The sequence below is a fragment of the Pseudophryne corroboree genome, unplaced genomic scaffold (assembly GCF_028390025.1).
Source record: "Pseudophryne corroboree isolate aPseCor3 unplaced genomic scaffold, aPseCor3.hap2 scaffold_369, whole genome shotgun sequence".
NCBI classification, from domain to species: Eukaryota; Metazoa; Chordata; class Amphibia; order Anura; family Myobatrachidae; genus Pseudophryne; species Pseudophryne corroboree.
In genome coordinates, this window is record NW_026970021.1 from 530,983 (window position 1) to 552,739 (window position 21,757).

Genomic DNA, 21,757 nt, shown 5'->3' on the forward strand with positions numbered 1-21,757 from the left:
GCAATGGAAGCATGCTGGGCCCATAACCCAGAGGTAGGCAGATTGAAACTATCCTCTGCTATATGCATTTTTTTGTTTGTTAAAGTAATCCAAAACTGGGATTGATATTTTGGCTCTTTTATTTTTACTTAAAGTACAATAACTTTTACCATTTTAATTTGTTTTAATAGTATATTGACAGTATTGTTTTCTTTCAAAAATCCACTTAATTTTCTTTACCCTATTATTAAAATGGTAATTGACAAAAACAAACTACATTGTCACCAGAAGAGCAATACAAAATGTACAAGTGATATATTAAAATCATCTTTCCAGCTTGAATTTCAATGATGCATTGGGGCAACGATTTTGTGAGAAACATCTTCACCCTTAAATAAAGATTTTCTTAATTCCTTACCTGTGTGCTAATTAGATATCACCTTGTTTTCACATTAAACAGACTTCCACATGAGAAAGCAGCAAGGATGCAGTGGCGTTAATGTTTCCTGGTGTCAACTTGTATTATTTCAGTAGACATTGAAATGAGGATGCATCTTGCTGCCTTTCCAATGAAGCAAGTTTAATTTAGTAATAGGTGAAAAACCATCCTTACAAAGGTGTTAATCAGAGACTTGGCTTTGTGGACACTTTTCAGAGAACAAATTTGTTAGCATAAAAATAAAGCCAGAAAATAAAGAGCTGTTTAATCACTCAATTGGATTTTTCTGCCAGCATATTTTTTTTCTCTGCAACCCACTGCTAAATTGTGCTTCCTAGCTGTTTTTATAAAATCACTGAATCAAATCTAACTCTGATTACATCAGAGAAGGCCAGGTACCCTACACCATAACAGGGGGTTTGAAATTTTGACTTGTCTACTTAAAGATCACCAAAATCTGATAACAAGGTCAATTAGGTCCCTGGGTGGGATTGAACCACCAACCTTTTGGTTAATAGCCGTACATACTAACTGATTGCGCCACAGAGACACTTTGCAAAATTCCATACTGACAAAGGCTAATAAGCATTCATCTAAAACGTTTCCTAGAAAAACTTAAAAAAGTCAATAATCTGGAGAGTTTTTGTAAGATGTTTCTTCTATCAACCAACGAAGAAACACATTGGTACTTTCCCATGATGAGTGAGTGCTTCAGGATCTCTTGCACTAACATGTGCAGCAGAGTACAGCAATGGAAGCATGCTGGGCCCATAACCCAGAGGTAGGCAGATTGAAACTATCCTCTGCTATATGCATTTTTTTTTGTTAATTAAAGTAATCCAAAACTGGGATTGATATTTTGGCTCTTTTATTTTTACTTAAAGTACAATAACTTTTACCATTTTAATTTGTTTTAATAGTATATTGACAGTATTGTTTTCTTTCAAAAATCCACTTCATTTTCTTTACCCTATTATTAAAATGGTAATTGACAAAAACAAACTACATTGTCACCAGAAGAGCAATACAAAATGTACAAGTGATATATTAAAATCATCTTTCCAGCTTGAATTTCAATGATGCATTGGGGCAACGATTTTGTGAGAAACATCTTCACCCTTAAATAAAGATTTTCTTAATTCCTTACCTGTGTGCTAATTAGATATCACCTTGTTTTCACATTAAACAGACTTCCACATGAGAAAGCAGCAAGGATGCAGTGGCGTTAATGTTTCCTGGTGTCATCCTGTATTATTTCAGTAGACATTGAAATGAGGATGCATCTTGCTGCCTTTCCAATGAAGCAAGTTTAATTTAGTAGTAGGTGAAAAACCATCCCTACAAAGGTGTTAATCAGAGACTTTGCTTTGTGGACACTTTTCAGAGAACAAATTTGTTAGCATAAAAATAAAGCCAGAAAATGAAGAGCTGTTTAATCACTCAATTGGATTTTTCTGCCAGCATATTTCTTTTTCTCTGCAACCCACTGCTAAATTGTGCTTCCTAGCTGTTTTTATAAAATCACTGAATCAAATCTAACTCTGATTACATCAGAGAAGGCCAGGTACCCTACACCATAACAGGGGGTTTGAAATTTTGACTTGTCTACTTAAAGATCACCAAAATCTGATAACAAGGTCAATTAGGTCCCTGGGTGGGATTGAACCACCAACCTTTTGGTTAATAGCCGTACATACTAACTGATTGCGCCACAGAGACACTTTGCAAAATTCCATACTGACAAAGGCTAATAAGCATTCATCTAAAACGTTTCCTAGAAAAACTTAAAAAAGTCAATAATTTGGAGAGTTTTTGTAAGATGTTTCTTCTATCAACCAACGAAGAAACACATTGGTACTTTCCCATGATGAGTGAGTGCTTCAGGATCTCTTGCACTAACATGTGCAGCAGAGTACAGCAATGGAAGCATGCTGGGCCCATAACCCAGAGGTAGGCAGATTGAAACTATCCTCTGCTATATGCATTTTTTTTTGTTAATTAAAGTAATCCAAAACTGGGATTGATATTTTGGCTCTTTTATTTTTACTTAAAGTACAATAACTTTTACCATTTTATTTTTTTTTAATAGTATATTGACAGTATTGTTTTCTTTCAAAAATCCACTTCATTTTCTTTACCCTATTATTAAAATGGTAATTGACAAAAACAAACTACATTGTCACCAGAAGAGCAATACAAAATGTACAAGTTATATCTTAAAATCATCTTTCCAGCTTGAATTTCAATGATGCATTGGGGCAACGATTTTGTGAGAAACATCTTCACCCTTAAATAAAGATTTTCTTAATTCCTTACCTGTGTGATAATTAGATATCACCTTGTTTTCGCATTAAACAGACTTCCACATGAGAAAGCAGCAAGGATGCAGTGGCATTAATGTTTCCTGGTGTCAACTTGTATTATTTCAGTAGACATTGAAATGAGGATGCATCTTGCTGCCTTTCCAATGAAGCAAGTTTAATTTAGTAATAGGTGAAAAACCATCCTTACAAAGGTGTTAATCAGAGACTTGGCTTTGTGGACACTTTTCAGAGAACAAATTTGTTAGCATAAAAATAAAGCAAGAAAATGAAGAGCTGTTTAATCACTCAATTGGATTTTTTTGCCAGCATATTTTTTTTCTCTGCAAACCACTGCTAAATTGTGCTTCCTAGCTGTTTTTATAAAATCAATGAATCAAATCTAACTCTGATTACATCAGAGAAGGCCAGGTACCCTACACAATAAGAGGGGGTTTGAAATTTTGACTTGTCTACTTAAATATCACCAAAATCTGATCACAAGGTCAATTACGTCCCTGGGTGGGATTGAACCACCAACCTTTTGGTTAATAGTCGAACACACTAACCGATCGCGCCACAGAGACACTTTGCAAAAAGTACATACTGACAAAGGCTAATAAGCATACATCTAGAACGTTTCCTAGAAAAACATTGAAAAATAAATAATCTGGAGAGTTTTTGTAAGATGTTTCTTCCATCAACCAACGAATAAACACATTGGTACTTTCCCATGATGAGTGAGTGCTTCAGGATCTCTTGCACTTACATGTGCAGCAGAGTAAAGCAATGGAAGCATGCTGGGCCCATAACCCAGAGGTAGGCAGATTGAAACTATCCTCTGCTATATGCATTTTTTTTTGTTAATTAAAGTAATCCAAAACTGGGATTGATATTTTGGCTCTTTTATTTTTACTTAAAGTACAATAACTTTTACCATTTTAATTTGTTTTAATAGTATATTGACAGTATTGTTTTCTTTCAAAAATCCACTTCATTTTCTTTACCCTATTATTAAAATGGTAATTGACAAAAATAAACTACATTGTCACCAGAAGAGCAATACAAAATGTACAAGTGATATATTAAAATCATCTTTCCAGCTTGAATTTCAATGATGCATTGGGGCAACGATTTTGTGAGAAACATCTTCACCCTTAAATAAAGATTTTCTTAATTCCTTACCTGTGTGCTAATTAGATATCACCTTGTTTTCACATTAAACAGACTTCCACATGAGAAAGCAGCAAGGATGCAGTGGCGTTAATGTTTCCTGGTGTCAACCTGTATTATTTCAGTAGACATTGAAATGAGGATGCATCTTGCTGCCTTTCCAATGAAGCAAGTTTAATTTAGTAATAGGTGAAAAACCATCCCTACAAAGGTGTTAATCAGAGACTTTGCTTTGTGGACACTTTTCAGAGAACAAATTTGTTAGCATAAAAATAAAGCCAGAAAATGAAGAGCTGTTTAATCACTCAATTGGATTTTTCTGCCAGCATATTTCTTTTTCTCTGCAACCCACTGCTAAATTGTGCTTCCTAGCTGTTTTTATAAAATCACTGAATCAAATCTAACTCTGATTACATCAGAGAAGGCCAGGTACCCTACACAATAAGAGGGGGTTTGAAATTTTGACTTGTCTACTTAAATATCACCAAAATCTGATCACAAGGTCAATTACGTCCCTGGGTGGGATTGAACCACCAACCTTTTGGTTAATAGTCGAACACACTAACCGATCGCGCCACAGAGACACTTTGCAATAAGTACATACTGACAAAGGCTAATAAGCATACATCTAGAACGTTTCCTAGAAAAACATTAAAAAATAAATAATCTGGAGAGTTTTTGTAAGATGTTTCTTCCATCAACCAACGAATAAACACATTGGTACTTTCCCATGATGAGTGAGTGCTTCAGGATCTCTTGCACTTACATGTGCAGCAGAGTACTGCAATGGAAGCATGCTGGACCCATAACCCAGAGGTAGGCAGATTGAAACTATCCTTTGCTATATGCATTTTTTTTTTGTTAATTTAAGTAATCAAAACTGGGATTGATATTTTTGCTCTTTTATTTTTACTTAAAGTACAATAACTTTTACCATTTTAATTTGTTTTAATAGTATATTGACAGTATAGTTTTCTTTCAAAAATCCACTTAATTTTCTTTACCCTATTATTAAAATGGTAATTGACAAAAAAAACTACATTGTCACCAGAAGAGCAATACAAAATGTACAAGTGATATATTAAAATCATCTTTCCAGCTTGAATTTCAATGATGCATTGGGGCAACAATTTTGTGAGAAACATCTTCACCCTTAAATAAAGATTTTCGTAATTCCTTACCTGTGTGCTAATTAGATATCACCTTGTTTTCACATTAAACAGACTTCCACATGAGAAAGCAGCAAGGATGCAGTGGCGTTAATGTTTCCTGGTTTCAACCTGTATTATTTCAGTAGACATTGAAATGAGGATGCATCTTGCTGCCTTTCCAATGAAGCAAGTTTAATTTAGTAATAGGTGAAAAACCATCCCTACAAAGGTGTTAATCAGAGACTTGGCTTTGTGGACACTTTTCAGAGAACAAATTTGTTAGCATAAAAATAAAGCCAGAAAATGAAGAGCTGTTTAATCACGCAATTTGATTTTTTTGCCAGCATATTTCTTTTTCTCTGCAACCCACTGCTAAATTGTGCTTCCTAGATGTTTTTATAAAATCATTGAATCAAATCTAACTCTGATTACATCAGATAAGGCCAGGTACCCTACACAATAACAGGGGGTATGAAATTTGACTTGTCTACTTAAAGATCACCAAAATCTGATAACAAGGTCAATTACTTCCCTGGGTGGGATTGAACCACCAACCTTTTGGTTAATAGCCGTATACACTAACTGATTGCGCCACAGAGACACTTTGCAAAAGTACATACTGACAAATGCTAATAAGCATTCATCTAAAACGTTTCCTAGAAAAACTTAAAAAAAGTCAATAATCTGGAGAGTTTTTGTAAGATGTTTCTTCTATCAACCAACGAAGAAACACATTGGTACTTTCCCATGATGAGTGAGTGCTTCAGGATCTCTTGCACTTACATGTGCAGCAGAGTACAGCAATGGAAGCATGCTGGGCCCATAACCCAGAGGTAGGCAGATTGAAACTATCCTTTGCTATATGCTTTTTTTTTTGTTAATTAAAGTAATCCAAAACTGGGATTGATATTTTGGCTCTTTTATTTTTACTTAAAGTACAATAACTTTTACCATTTTAATTTGTTTTAATAGTATATTGACAGTATTGTTTTCTTTCAAAAATCCACTTAATTTTCTTTACCCTATTATTAAAATGGTAATTGACAAAAACAAACTACATTGTCACCAGAAGAGCAATACAAAATGTACAAGTGATATATTAAAATCATCTTTCCAGCTTGAATTTCAATGATGCATTGGGGCAACGATTTTGTGAGAAACATCTTCACCCTTAAATAAAGATTTTCTTAATTCCTTACCTGTGTGCTAATTAGATATCACCTTGTTTTCGCATTAAACAGACTTCCACATGAGAAAGCAGCAAGGATGCAGTGGCGTTAATGTTTCCTGGTGTCAACCTGTATTATTTCAGTAGACATTGAAATGAGGATGCATCTTGCTGCCTTTCCAATGAAGCAAGTTTAATTTAGTAATAGGTGAAAAACCATCCCTACAAAGGTGTTAATCAGAGACTTTGCTTTGTGGACACTTTTCAGAGAACAAATTTGTTAGCATAAAAATAAAGCCAGAAAATGAAGAGCTGTTTAATCACTCAATTGGATTTTTCTGCCAGCATATTTCTTTTTCTCTGCAACCCACTGCTAAATTGTGCTTCCTAGCTGTTTTTATAAAATCACTGAATCAAATCTAACTCTGATTACATCAGAGAAGGCCAGGTACCCTACACCATAACAGGGGGTTTGAAATTTTGACTTGTCTACTTAAAGATCACCAAAATCTGATAACAAGGTCAATTACGTACCTGGGTGGGATTGAACCACCAACCTTTTGGTTAATAGCCGTACACACTAACTAATTGCGCCACAGAGACACATTGCAAAAGTATATTCTGACAAGGGCTAATAAGCATTCATCTAAAATGTTTCCTAGAAAAACTTTAAAAAGTCAATAATCTGGAGAGTTTTTGTAAGATGTTTCTTCCATCAACCAACGAAGAAACACATTGGTACTTTCCCATGATGAGTGAGTGCTTCAGGATCTCTTGCACTTACATGTGCAGCAGAGTACAGCAATGGAAGCATGCTGGGCCCATAACCCAGAGGTAGGCAGATTGAAACTATCCTTTGCTATATGCTTTTTTTTTGTTAATTAAAGTAATCCAAAACTGGGATTGATATTTTGGCTCTTTTATTTTTACTTAAAGTACAATAACTTTTACCATTTTAATTTGTTTTAATAGTATATTGACAGTATTGTTTTCTTTCAAAAATCCACTTAATTTTCTTTACCCTATTATTAAAATGGTAATTGACAAAAACAAACTACATTGTCACCAGAAGAGCAATACAAAATGTACAAGTGATATATTAAAATCATCTTTCCAGCTTGAATTTCAATGATGCATTGGGGCAACGATTTTGTGAGAAACATCTTCACCCTTAAATAAAGATTTTCTTAATTCCTTACCTGTGTGCTAATTAGATATCACCTTGTTTTCACATTAAACAGACTTCCACATGAGAAAGCAGCAAGGATGCAGTGGCGTTAATGTTTCCTGGTGTCAACCTGTATTATTTCAGTAGACATTGAAATGAGGATGCATCTTGCTGCCTTTCCAATGAAGCAAGTTTAATTTAGTAATAGGTGAAAAACCATCCTTACAAAGGTGTTAATCAGAGACTTGGCTTTGTGGACACTTTTCAGAGAACAAATTTGTTAGCATAAAAATAAAGCCAGAAAATGAAGAGCTGTTTAATCACTCAATTGGATTTTTCTGCCAGCATATTTTTTTTCTCTGTAACCCACTGCTAAATTGTGCTTCCTAGCTGTTTTTTATAAAATCACTGAATCAAATCTAACTCTGATTACATCAGAGAAGGCCAGGTAGCCTACACAATAAGAGGGGGTTTGAAATTTTGACTTGTCTACTTAAATATCACCAAAATCTGATCACAAGGTCAATTACGTCCCTGGGTGGGATTGAACCACCAACCTTTTGGTTAATAGTCGAACACACTAACCGATCGCGCCACAGAGACACTTTGCAAAAAGTACATACTGACAAAGGCTAATAAGCATACATCTAGAACGTTTCCTAGAAAAACATTAAAAAATAAATAATCTGGAGAGTTTTTGTAAGATGTTTCTTCCATCAACCAACGAATAAACACATTGGTACTTTCCCATGATGAGTGAGTGCTTCAGGATCTCTTGCACTTACATGTGCAGCAGAGTACAGCAATGGAAGCATGCTGGGCTCATAACCCAGAGGTAGGCAGATTGAAACTATCCTCTGCTGTATGCTTTTTTTTTTTAATTAAAGTAATCCAAAACTGGGATTGATATTTTGGCTCTTTTATTTTTACTTAAAGTACAATAACTTTTACCATTTTAATTTGTTTTAATAGTATATTGACAGTATAGTTTTCTTTCAAAAATCCACTTAATTTTCTTTACCCTATTATTAAAATGGTAATTGACAAAAAAAACTACATTGTCACCAGAAGAGCAATACAAAATGTACAAGTGATATATTAAAATCATCTTTCCAGCTTGAATTTCAATGATGCATTGGGGCAACAATTTTGTGAGAAACATCTTCACCCTTAAATAAAGATTTTCGTAATTCCTTACCTGTGTGCTAATTAGATATCACCTTGTTTTCACATTAAACAGACTTCCACATGAGAAAGCAGCAAGGATGCAGTGGCGTTAATGTTTCCTGGTTTCAACCTGTATTATTTCAGTAGACATTGAAATGAGGATGCATCTTGCTGCCTTTCCAATGAAGCAAGTTTAATTTAGTAATAGGTGAAAAACCATCCCTACAAAGGTGTTAATCAGAGACTTGGCTTTGTGGACACTTTTCAGAGAACAAATTTGTTAGCATAAAAATAAAGCCAGAAAATGAAGAGCTGTTTAATCACGCAATTTGATTTTTTTGCCAGCATATTTCTTTTTCTCTGCAACCCACTGCTAAATTGTGCTTCCTAGATGTTTTTATAAAATCATTGAATCAAATCTAACTCTGATTACATCAGAGAAGGCCAGGTACCCTACACAATAACAGGGGGTATGAAATTTGACTTGTCTACTTAAAGATCACCAAAATCTGATAACAAGGTCAATTACGTCCCTGGGTGGGATTGAACCACCAACCTTTTGGTTAATAGCTGTACACACTAACTGATTGCGCCACAGAGACACTTTGCAAAAGTACATACTGACAAATGCTAATAAGCATTCATCTAAAACGTTTCCTAGAAAAACTTAAAAAAGTCAATAATCTGGAGAGTTTTTGTAAGATGTTTCTTCTATCAACCAACGAAGAAACACATTGGTACTTTCCCATGATGAGTGAGTGCTTCAGGATCTCTTGCACTTACATGTGCAGCAGAGTACAGCAATGGAAGCATGCTGGGCCCATAACCCAGAGGTAGGCAGATTGAAACTATCCTCTGCTATATGCATTTTTTTTTGTTAATTAAAGTAATCCAAAACTGGGATTGATATTTTGGCTCTTTTATTTTTACTTAAAGTACAATAACTTTTACCATTTTAATTTGTTTTAATAGTATATTGACAGTATTGTTTTCGTTCAAAAATCCACTTCATTTTCTTTACCCTATTATTAAAATGGTAATTGACAAAAACAAACTACATTGTCACCAGAAGAGCAATACAAAATGTACAAGTGATATATTAAAATCATCTTTCCAGCTTGAATTTCAATGATGCATTGGGGCAACGATTTTGTGAGAAACATCTTCACCCTTAAATAAAGATTTTCTTAATTCCTTACATGTGTGCTAATTAGATATCACCTTGTTTTCACATTAAACAGACTTCCACATGAGAAAGCAGCAAGGATGCAGTGGCGTTAATGTTTCCTGGTGTAAACCTGTATTATTTCAGTAGACATTGAAATGAGGATGCATCTTGCTGCCTTTCCAATGAAGCAAGTTTAATTTAGTAATAGGTGAAAAACCATCCCTACAAAGGTGTTAATCAGAGACTTTGCTTTGTGGACACTTTTCAGAGAACAAATTTGTTAGCATAAAAATAAAGCCAGAAAATGAAGAGCTGTTTAATCACTCAATTGGATTTTTCTGCCAGCATATTTCTTTTTCTCTGCAACCCACTGCTAAATTGTGCTTCCTAGCTATTTTTATAAAATCACTGAATCAAATCTAACTCTGATTACATCAGAGAAGGCCAGGTACCCTACACCATAACAGGGGGTTTGAAATTTTGACTTGTCTACTTAAAGATCACCAAAATCTGATAACAAGGTCAATTACGTACCTGGGTGGGATTGAACCACCAACCTTTTGGTTAATAGCCGTACACACTAACTAATTGCGCCACAGAGACACATTGCAAAAGTATATACTGACAAGGGCTAATAAGCATTCATCTAAAACGTTTCCTAGAAAAACTTTAAAAAGTCAATAATCTGGAGAGTTTTTGTAAGATGTTTCTTCCATCAACCAACGAAGAAACACATTGGTACTTTCCCATGATGAGTGAGTGCTTCAGGATCTCTTGCACTTACATGTGCAGCAGAGTACAGCAATGGAAGCATGCTGGGCCCATAACCCAGAGGTAGGCAGATTGAAACTATCCTTTGCTATATGCTTTTTTTTTGTTAATTAAAGTAATCCAAAACTGGGATTGATATTTTGGCTCTTTTATTTTTACTTAAAGTACAATAACTTTTACCATTTTAATTTGTTTTAATAGTATATTGACAGTATTGTTTTCTTTCAAAAACCCACTTAATTTTCTTTACCCTATTATTAAAATGGTAATTGACAAAAACAAACTACATTGTCACCAGAAGAGCAATACAAAATGTACAAGTGATATATTAAAATCATCTTTCCAGCTTGAATTTCAATGATGCATTGGGGCAACGATTTTGTGAGAAACATCTTCACCCTTAAATAAAGATTTTCTTAATTCCTTACCTGTGTGATAATTAGATATCACCTTGTTTTCGCATTAAACAGACTTCCACATGAGAAAGCAGCAAGGATGCAGTGGCGTTAATGTTTCCTGGTGTCAACTTGTATTATTTCAGTAGACATTGAAATGAGGATGCATCTTGCTGCCTTTCCAATGAAGCAAGTTTAATTTAGTAATAGGTGAAAAACCATCCTTACAAAGGAGTTAATCAGAGACTTGGCTTTGTGGACACTTTTCAGAGAACAAATTTGTTAGCATAAAAATAAAGCCAGAAAATGAAGAGCTGTTTAATCACTCAATTGGATTTTTCTGCCAGCATATTTTTTTTCTCTGCAAACCACTGCTAAATTGTGCTTCCTAGCTGTTTTTATAAAATCAATGAATCAAATCTAACTCTGATTACATCAGAGAAGGCTAGGTACCCTACACCATAAGAAGGGGTTTGAAATTTTGACTTGTCTACTTAAAGATCACCAAAATCTGATAACAAGATCAATTACATCCCTGGGTGGGATTGAACCACCAACCTTTTAGTTAATAGCCGTACACACTAACTGATTGCGCCACAGAGACACTTTGCGAAAAGGCATACTGACAAAGGCTAATAAGCATTCATCTAAAACGTTTCCTAGAAAAACTTTAAAAAGTCAATAATCTGGAGAGTTTTTGTAAGATGTTTCTTCCATCAACCAACGAAGAAACACATTGGTACTTTCCCATGATGAGTGAGTGCTTCAGGATCTCTTGCACTTACATGTGCAGCAGAGTACAGCAATGGAAGCATGCTGGGCTCATAACCCAGAGGTAGGCAGATTGAAACTATCCTCTGCTGTATGCTTTTTTTTTTTAATTAAAGTAATCCAAAACTGGGATTGATATTTTGGCTCTTTTATTTTTACTTAAAGTACAATAACTTTTACCATTTTAATTTGTTTTAATAGTATATTGACAGTATTGTTTTCTTTCAAAAATCCACTTAATTTTCTTTACCCTATTATTAAAATGGTAATTGACAAAAACAAACTACATTGTCACCAGAAGAGCAATACAAAATGTACAAGTGATATATTAAAATCATCTTTCCAGCTTGAATTTCAATGATGCATTGGGGCAACGATTTTGTGAGAAACATCTTCACCCTTAAATAAAGATTTTCTTAATTCCTTACCTGTGTGCTAATTAGTTATCACCTTGTTTTCGCATTAAACAGACTTCCACATGAGAAAGCAGCAAGGATGCAGTGGCGTTAATGTTTCCTGGTGTCAACTTGTATTATTTCAGTAGACATTGAAATGAGGATGCATCTTGCTGCCTTTCCAATGAAGCAAGTTTAATTTAGTAATAGGTGAAAAACCATCCCTACAAAGGTGTTAATCAGAGACTTGGCTTTGTGGACACTTTTCAGAGAACAAATTTGTTAGCATAAAAATAAAGCCAGAAAATGAAGAGCTGTTTAATCACTCAATTGGATTTTTTTTTGCCAGCATATTTTTTTTCTCTGCAACCCACTGCTAAATTGTGCTTCCTAGCTGTTTTTTTATAAAATCACTGAATCAAATCTAACTCTGATTACATCAGAGAAGGCCAGGTACCCTACACAATAAGAGGGGGTTTGAAATTTTGACTTGTCTACTTAAATATCACCAAAATCTGATCACAAGGTCAATTACGTTCCTGGGTGGGATTGAACCACCAACCTTTTGGTTAATAGCCTTACACACTAACCAATTGCACCACAGAGACACTTTGCAAAAAGTACATACTGACAAAGGCTAATAAGCATTCATCAAGAACGTTTCCTAGAAAAACTTTAAAAAGTCAATAATCTGGAGAGTTTTTGTAAGATGTTTCTTCCATCAACCAATGAAGAAACACATTGGTACTTTCCCATGATGAGTGAGTGCTTCAGGATCTCTTGCACTTACATGTGCAGCAGAGTACTGCAATGGAAGCATGCTGGGCCCATAACCCAGAGATAGGCAGATTGAAACTATCCTTTGCTATATGCATTTTTTTTGTTAATTAAAGTAATCCAAAACTGGGATTGATATTTTTGCTCTTTTATTTTTACTTAAAGTACAATAACTTTTACCATTTTAATTTGTTTTAATAGTATATTGACAGTATTGTTTTCTTTCAAAAATCCACTTCATTTTCTTTACCCTATTATTAAAATGGTAATTGACAAAAACAAACTACATTGTCACCAGAAGAGCAATACAAAATGTACAAGTGATATATTAAAATCATCTTTCCAGCTTGAATTTCAATGATGCATTGGGGCAACGATTTTGTGAGAAACATCTTCACCCTTAAATAAAGATTTTCTTAATTCCTTACCTGTGTGCTAATTAGATATCACCTTGTTTTCACATTAAACAGACTTCCACATGAGAAAGCAGCAAGGATGCAGTGGCGTTAATGTTTCCTGGTGTCAACCTGTATTATTTCAGTAGACATTGAAATGAGGATGCATCTTGCTGCCTTTCCAATGAAGCAAGTTTAATTTAGTAATAGGTGAAAAACCATCCCTACAAAGGTGTTAATCAGAGACTTGGCTTTGTGGACACTTTTCAGAGAACAAATTTGTTAGCATAAAAATAAACCAGAAAATGAAGAGCTGTTTAATCACTCAATTGGATTTTTTTGCCAGCATATTTTTTTTCTCTGCAACCCACTGCTAAATTGTGCTTCCTAGCTGTTTTTTAATAAAATCACTGAATCAAATCTAACTCTGATAACATCAGAGAAGGCCAGGTACCCTACACAATAAGAGGGGGTTTGAAATTTTGACTTGTCTACTTAAATATCACCAAAATCTGATCACAAGGTCAATTACGTCCCTGGGTGGGATTGAACCACCAACCTTTTGGTTAATAGCCTTACACACTAACCAATTGCGCCACAGAGACACTTTGCAAAAGTACATACTGACAAAGGCTAATAAGCATTCATCTAGAACGTTTCCTAGAAAAACTTTAAAAAGTCAATAATCTGGAGAGTTTTTGTAAGATGTTTCTTCCATCAACCAACAAAGAAACACATTGGTACTTTCCCATGATGAGTGAGTGCTTCAGGATCTCTTGCACTTACATGTGCAGCAGAGTACTGCAATGGAAGCATGCTGGGCCCATAACCCAGAGGTAGGCAGATTGAAACTATCCTTTGCTATATGCATTTTTTTTTTGTTAATTAAAGTAATCCAAAACTGGGATTGATATTTTGGCTCTTTTATTTTTACTTAAAGTACAATAACTTTTACCATTTTAATTTGTTTTGATAGTATATTGACAGTATTGTTTTCTTTCAAAAATCCACTTAATTTTCTTTACCCTATTATTAAAATGGTAATTGACAAAAACAAACTACATTGTCACCAGAAGAGCAATACAAAATGTACAAGTGATATATTAAAATCATCTTTCCAGCTTGAATTTCAATGATGCATTGGGGCAACGATTTTGTGAGAAACATCTTCACCCTTAAATAAAGATTTTCTTAATTCCTTACCTGTGTGCTAATTAGATATCACCTTGTTTTCACATTAAACAGACTTCCACATGAGAAAGCAGCAAGGATGCAGTGGCGTTAATGTTTCCTGGTGTCAACCTGTATTATTTCAGTAGACATTGAAATGAGGATGCATCTTGTTGCCTTTCCAATGAAGCAAGTTTAATTTAGTAATAGGTGAAAAACCATCCCTACAAAGGTGTTAATCAGAGACTTGGCTTTGTGGACACATTTCAGAGAACAAATTTGTTAGCATAAAAATAAAGCCAGAAAATGAAGAGCTGTTTAATCACTCAATTGTATTTTTTTGCCAGCATATTTTTTTTATCTGCAACCCACTGCTAAATTGTGCTTCCTAGCTGTTTTTTTTATAAAATCACTGAATCAAATCTAACTCTGATTACATCAGAGAAGGCCAGGTACCCTACACAATAAGAGGGGGTTTGAAATTTTGACTTGTCTACTTAAATATCACCAAAATCTGATCACAAGGTCAATTACATTCCTGGGTGGGATTGAACCACCAACCTTTTGGTTAATAGTCTTACACACTAACCAATTGCACCACAGAGACACTTTGCAAAAGTACATTCTGACAAAGGCTAATAAGCATTCATCTAGAACGTTTCCTAGAAAAACTTTAAAAAGTCAATAATCTGGAGAGTTTTTGTAAGATGTTTCTTCCATCAACCAACGAAGAAACACATTGGTACTTTCCCATTATGAGTGAGTGCTTCAGGATCTCTTGCACTTACATGTGCAGCAGAGTACTGCAATGGAAGCATGCTGGGCCCATAACCCAGAGGTAGGCAGATTGAAACTATCCTTTGCTATATGCATTTTTTTTTGTTAATTAAAGTAATCCAAAACTGGGATTGATATTTTTGCTCTTTTATTTTTACTTAAAGTACAATAACTTTTACCATTTTAATTTGTTTTAATAGTATATTGACAGTATTGTTTTCTTTCAAAAATCCACTTAATTTTCTTTACCCTATTATTAAAATGGTAATTGACAAAAACAAACTACATTGTCACCAGAAGAGCAATACAAAATGTACAAGTGATATATTAAAATCATCTTTCCAGCTTGAATTTCAATGATGCATTGGGGCAACGATTTTGTGAGAAACATCTTCACCCTTAAAGATTTTCTTAATTCCTTACCTGTGTGCTAATTAGATATCACCTTGTTTTCACATTAAACAGACTTCCACATGAGAAAGCAGCAAGGATGCAGTGGCGTTAATGTTTCCTGGTGTCAACCTGTATTATTTCAGTAGACATTGAAATGAGGATGCATCTTGCTGCCTTTCCAATGAAGCAAGTTTAATTTAGTAATAGGTGAAAAACCATCCCTACAAAGGTGTTAATCAGAGACTTGGCTTTGTGGACACTTTTCAGAGAACAAATTTGTTAGCATAAAAATAAAGCCAGAAAATGAAGAGCTGTTTAATCACTCAATTGGATTTTTTTGCCAGCATATTTCTTTTTCTCTGCAACCCACTGCTAAATTGTGCTTCCTAGCTGTTTTAATAAAATCACTGAATCAAATCTAACTCTGATTACATCAGAGAAGGCCAGGTACCCTACACCATAACAGGGGGTTTGAAATTTTGACTTGTCTACTTAAAGATCACCAAAATCTGATCACAAGGTCAATTACGTCCCTGGGTGTGATAGAACCACCAACCTTTTGGTTAGTAGCTGTACACACTAACTGATTGCGCCACAGAGACACTTTGCAGAAGTAAATACTGACAAAGGCTAATAAGCATTCATCTAGAACGTTTCCTAGAAAAACTTTAAAAAGTCAATAATCTGGAGAGTTTTTGTAAGATGTTTCTTCCATCAACCAACGAAGAAACACATTGGTACTTTCCCATGATGAGTGAGTGCTTCAGGATCTCTTGCACTTACATGTGCAGCAGAGTACAGCAATGGAAGCATGCTGGGCCCATAACCCAGAGGTAGGCAGATTGAAACTATCCTTTGCTATATGCTTTTTTTTTGTTAATTAAAGTAATCCAAAACTGGGATTGATATTTTGGCTCTTTTATTTTTACTTAAAGTACAATAACTTTTACCATTTTAATTTGTTTTAATAGTATATTGACAGTATTGTTTTCTTTCAAAAATCCACTTAATTTTCTTTACCCTATTATTAAAATGGTAATTGACAAAAACAAACTACATTGTCACCAGAAGAGCAATACAAAATGTACAAGTGATATATTAAAATCATCTTTCCAGCTTGAATTTCAATGATGCATTGGGGCAACGATTTTGTGAGAAACATCTTCACCCTTAAATAAAGATTTTCTTAATTCCTTACCTGTGTGATAATTAGATATCACCTTGTTTTCGCATTAAACAGACTTCCACATGAGAAAGCAGCAAGGATGCAGTGGCGTTAATGTTTCCTGGTGTCAACTTGTATTATTTCAGTAGACATTGAAATGAGGATGCATCTTGCTGCCTTTCCAATGAAGCAAGTTTAATTTAGTAATAGGTGAAAAACCATCCTTACAAAGGTGTTAATCAGAGACTTTGCTTTGTGGACACTTTTCAGAGAACAAATTTGTTAGCATAAAAATAAAGCCAGAAAATGAAGAGCTGTTTAATCACTCAATTGGATTTTTCTGCCAGCATATTTTTTTTCTCTGCAAACCACTGCTAAATTGTGCTTCCTAGCTGTTTTTATAAAATCAATGAATCAAATCTAACTCTGATTACATCAGAGAAGGCCAGGTACCCTACACCATAAGAGGGGGTTTGAAATTTCGACTTGTCTACTTAAAGATCACCAAAATCTGATAACAAGATCAATTACATCCCTGGGTGGGATTGAACCACCAACCTTTTAGTTAATAGCCGTACACACTAACTGATTGCGCCACAGAGACACTTTGCGAAAGAGCATATGACAAAGGCTAATAAGCATTCATCTAAAACGTTTCCTAGAAAAACTTTAAAAAGTCAATAATCTGGAGAGTTTTTGTAAGATGTTTCTTCCATCAACCAATGAAGAAACACATTGGTACTTTCCCATGATGAGTAAGTGCTTCAGGATCTCTTGCACTTACATGTGCAGCAGAGTACTGCAATGGAAGCATGCTGGGCCCATAACCCAGAGATAGGCAGATTGAAACTATCCTTTGCTATATGCATTTTTTTTGTTAATTAAACTAATCCAAAACTGGGATTGATATTTTTGCTCTTTTATTTTTACTTAAAGTACAATAACTTTTACCATTTTAATTTGTTTTAATAGTATATTGACAGTATTGTTTTCTTTCAAAAATCCACTTTATTTTCTTTACCCTATTATTAAAATGGTAATTGACAAAAACAAACTACATTGTCACCAGAAGAGCAATACAAAATGTACAAGTGATATATTAAAATCATCTTTCCAGCTTGAATTTCAATGATGCATTGGGGCAACGATTTTGTGAGAAACATCTTCACCCTTAAATAAAGATTTTCTTAATTCCTTACCTGTGTGCTAATTAGATATCACCTTGTTTTCACATTAAACAGACTTCCACATGAGAAAGCAGCAAGGATGCAGTGGCGTTAATGTTTCCTGGTGTCAACCTGTATTATTTCAGTAGACATTGAAATGAGGATGCATCTTGCTGCCTTTCCAATGAAGCAAGTTTAATTTAGTAATAGGTGAAAAACCATCCCTACAAAGGTGTTAATCAGAGACTTGGCTTTGTGGACACTTTTCAGAGAACAAATTTGTTAGCATAAAAATAAACCAGAAAATGAAGAGCTGTTTAATCACTCAATTGTATTTTTTTGCCAGCATATTTTTTTTATCTGCAACCCACTGCTAAATTGTGCTTCCTAGCTGTTTTTTATAAAATCACTGAATCAAATCTAACTCTGATTACATCAGAGAAGGCCAGGTACCCTACACAATAAGAGGGGGTTTGAAATTTTGACTTGTCTACTTAAATATCACCAAAATCTGATCACAAGGACAATTACATTCCTGGGTGGGATTGAACCACCAACCTTTTAGTTAACAGCCTTACACACTAACCAATTGCACCACAGAGACACTTTGCAAAAGTACATACTGACAAAGGCTAATAAGCATTAATCTAGAACGTTTCCTAGAAAAACTTTAAAAAGTCAATAATCTGGAGAGTTTTTGTAAGATGTTTCTTCCATCAACCAACGAAGAAACACATTGGTACTTTCCCATGATGAGTGAGTGCTTCAGGATCTCTTGCACTTACATGTGCAGCAGAGTACTGCAATGGAAGCATGCTGGGCCCATAACCCAGAGGTAGGCAGATTGAAACTATCCTTTGCTATATGCATTTTTTTTTGTTAATTAAAGTAATCCAAAACTGGGATTGATATTTTTGCTCTTTTATTTTTACTTAAAGTACAATAACTTTTACCATTTTAATTTGTTTTAATAGTATATTGACAGTATTGTTTTCTTTCAAAAATCCACTTAATTTTCTTTACCCTATTATTAAAATGGTAATTGACAAAAACAAACTACATTGTCACCAGAAGAGCAATACAAAATGTACAAGTGATATATTAAAATCATCTTTCCAGCTTGAATTTCAATGATGCATTGGGGCAACGATTTTGTGAGAAACATCTTCACCCTTAAATAAAGATTTTCTTAATTCCTTACCTGTGTGCTAATTAGATATCACCTTGTTTTCACATTAAACAGACTTCCACATGAGAAAGCAGCAAGGATGCAGTGGCGTTAATGTTTCCTGGTGTCAACCTGTATAATTTCAGTAGACATTGAAATGAGGATGCATCTTGCTGCCTTTCCAATGAAGCAAGTTTAATTTAGTAATAGGTGAAAAACCATCCTTACAAAGGTGTTAATCAGAGACTTGGCTTTGTGGACACTTTTCAGAGAACAAATTTGTTAGCATAAAAATAAAGCCAGAAAATGAAGAGCTGTTTAATCACTCAATTGGATTTTTCTGCCAGCATATTTTTTTTCTCTGCAACCTACTGCTAAATTGTGCTTCCTAGCTGTTTTTATAAAATCACTGAATCAAATCTAACTCTGATTACATCAGGGAAGGCCAGGTACCCACACCATAACCGGGGGTTTGAAATTTTGACTTGTCTACTTAAATATCGCCAAAATCTGATCACAAGGTCAATTACATCCCTGGGTGGGATTGAACCACCAACCTTTTGGTTAATAGCCAAACACACTAACCGATTGCGCCACAGAGACACTTTGCAAAAAGTTCATACTGACAAAGGCTAATAAGCATTCATCTAGAACGTTTCCTAGAAAAACTTTAAAAAGTCAATAATCTGGAGAGTTTTTGTAAGATGTTTCTTCCATCAATCAACGAAGAACATTCAAGCTGATTTCTTGCAGCAGCTGGGCACTGTAACAGCTCCAGAGCTGCTCTGTAAGGCAACTAAAAGGGTGTGGGCCCTGCAGCACTACCTGTAGTTCGCATTGTGCGTTGGAAGGCACAAAGTAAGCAGACGGGAGAAGTCAGGATAGTGCGCAAGGGCATAGAAAGGAGCGGCTCAAGAAAAGAGAAGTGGAAACAGACAGCAAACTAGGCTGGAGAGAGACCTGAGACAAAGAGATCTGAATTATACGAGAGCCGACCAGGGGAAACACAAATTATGCAGTCGAGTTTCCCACATTTGGGGAAATCGCTGGAGCAGCACACACAGAGTGCAATGGGTGAGCCTTGCCCTGGGAGAAGCACCTTCATGATCATAGTATCTCACCTGGCAGGTAAGTAGGAGTTGGGCAAGAGCTGAGGAGGGTCGCTGCTCGGGCACCCCCCTGTCAAGTGAAGGAGATCCAACTGAGGCAGCACAAGAGAACTCTCGAAAGAAGAACAAGGCTAGAGGAAGATCTGAGACACAGAAATCTGGCTTTTACCAGAGCTGACCAGAGGAAAGCACAAACACAGTCCCCCACTACCACAAATAATGCAGTCGAGTTTCCCACATTTGGGGAAATCACAGGGGTCAGCATACCCAGAATGCAATGAATGAACCTCACCCTGGGAGAACAATCTTCATGACCATGGTATCTCCTATGCAAAATAAGTATGATTTGGGATAGGGCTGGGGAGGGCCGCTGCTCAGGCACATCTCTGTCAAGTAAAGGAGATTCAACTGAGGCAGCACAAGGGAACTCTCATCTGGGGACAACAACTGCAGGGAGAACACATATTTTCAGATGAACATGGGAGGGCAGAAGGCTGCCTAATACTGAAGCACCCCCAAACAACAAACCAAATGCAACAACTAGTACAAGCATTCCTGGGGGAAGGCCTGCAGCAGATGGATTTGCATATGGTGATGTCATCCAAGCAGTGGGTCAAAGTTGGCTTCAACCCTCGTCTGCATATGAAAAGAGAAAAGGGGCGTGCAGGGCATGGCGGCCTTTTGCGGCGCTTGGATGACCCCTAGTTCGCATTAAACACCTCCACCCTACTTCGGTGTGGGGCTCATGTTGGCTATGCCCCAGCCCATGAAGCATTCAAGCTGATTACTTGCAGCAGCTGGGCACTGTAATAGCTCCAGAGCTGCTCTGTAAGGCAAGTAAAAGGGTGTGGGCCCTGCAGCACTACCTGTAGTTCGCATTGTGCATTGGAAGGCACAAAGTAAGCAGATGGGAGAAGTCAAGATAATGCGCAAGGGCATAGAAGGGAGCGGCTCAAGAAAAGAGAAGTTTAAACAGACAGCAAACTAGGCTGGAGAGAGACCTGAGACAAACAGATCTGAATTATACGAGAGCTGACCAGGGGAAACACAAATTATGCAGTCAAGTTTCCCACATTTGGGGAAATCGCAGGAGCAGCACACCCAGAGTGCAATGGGTGAGCCTTGCCCTGGGAGAAGCACCTTCATGATCATAGTATCTCACTTGGCAGGTAAGTAGGAGTTGGGCTTGAGCTGGGGAGGGTTGATGCTAGGGCACCCCCCTGTCAAGTGAAGGAGATCCAACTGAGGCAGCACAAGGGAACTCTCGAAAGAAGAACAAGGCTAGAGGAAGATCTGAGACAAATAAATCTGACTTTTACCAGAGCTGACCAGAGGAAAGCACAAACACAGTCCCCCACTACCACAAATAATGCAGTCGAGTTTCCCACATTTGGGGAAATCATAGGAGTCAGCATACCCAGAATGCAATGAATGAACCTCACCCTGGGAGAACAATCTTCATGACCATGGTATCTCCTATGCAAAATAAGTATGATTTGGGATAGAGCTGGGGAGGGCCGCTGCTCAGGCACATCTCTGTCAAGTAAAGGAGATTCAACTGAGGCAGCACAAGGGAACTCTCATCTGGGGAC

General features: G+C 35.9%; 5 non-coding genes across 5 annotated transcripts; all 5 read right to left on the reverse strand.

Annotated features, from left to right (window-relative positions):
• Positions 1-19,585: 19,585 nt before the first annotated feature.
• On the reverse strand, positions 19,586-19,659 carry TRNAN-AUU (transfer RNA asparagine (anticodon AUU)). The gene has a single exon. It is a non-coding gene; the product is annotated as a tRNA-Asn (tRNA).
• A 370-nt stretch (positions 19,660-20,029) lies between these two features.
• LOC135021315 (U1 spliceosomal RNA) lies at positions 20,030-20,192 on the reverse strand. The gene has a single exon (XR_010218579.1). It is a non-coding gene; the product is annotated as a U1 spliceosomal RNA (small nuclear RNA).
• A 152-nt stretch (positions 20,193-20,344) lies between these two features.
• On the reverse strand, positions 20,345-20,508 carry LOC135021359 (U1 spliceosomal RNA). The gene has a single exon (XR_010218618.1). It is a non-coding gene; the product is annotated as a U1 spliceosomal RNA (small nuclear RNA).
• A 671-nt stretch (positions 20,509-21,179) lies between these two features.
• Positions 21,180-21,342, reverse strand: LOC135021320 (U1 spliceosomal RNA). The gene has a single exon (XR_010218584.1). It is a non-coding gene; the product is annotated as a U1 spliceosomal RNA (small nuclear RNA).
• A 152-nt stretch (positions 21,343-21,494) lies between these two features.
• LOC135021291 (U1 spliceosomal RNA) lies at positions 21,495-21,658 on the reverse strand. The gene has a single exon (XR_010218556.1). It is a non-coding gene; the product is annotated as a U1 spliceosomal RNA (small nuclear RNA).
• Between the last annotated feature and the right edge of the window lie 99 nt (positions 21,659-21,757).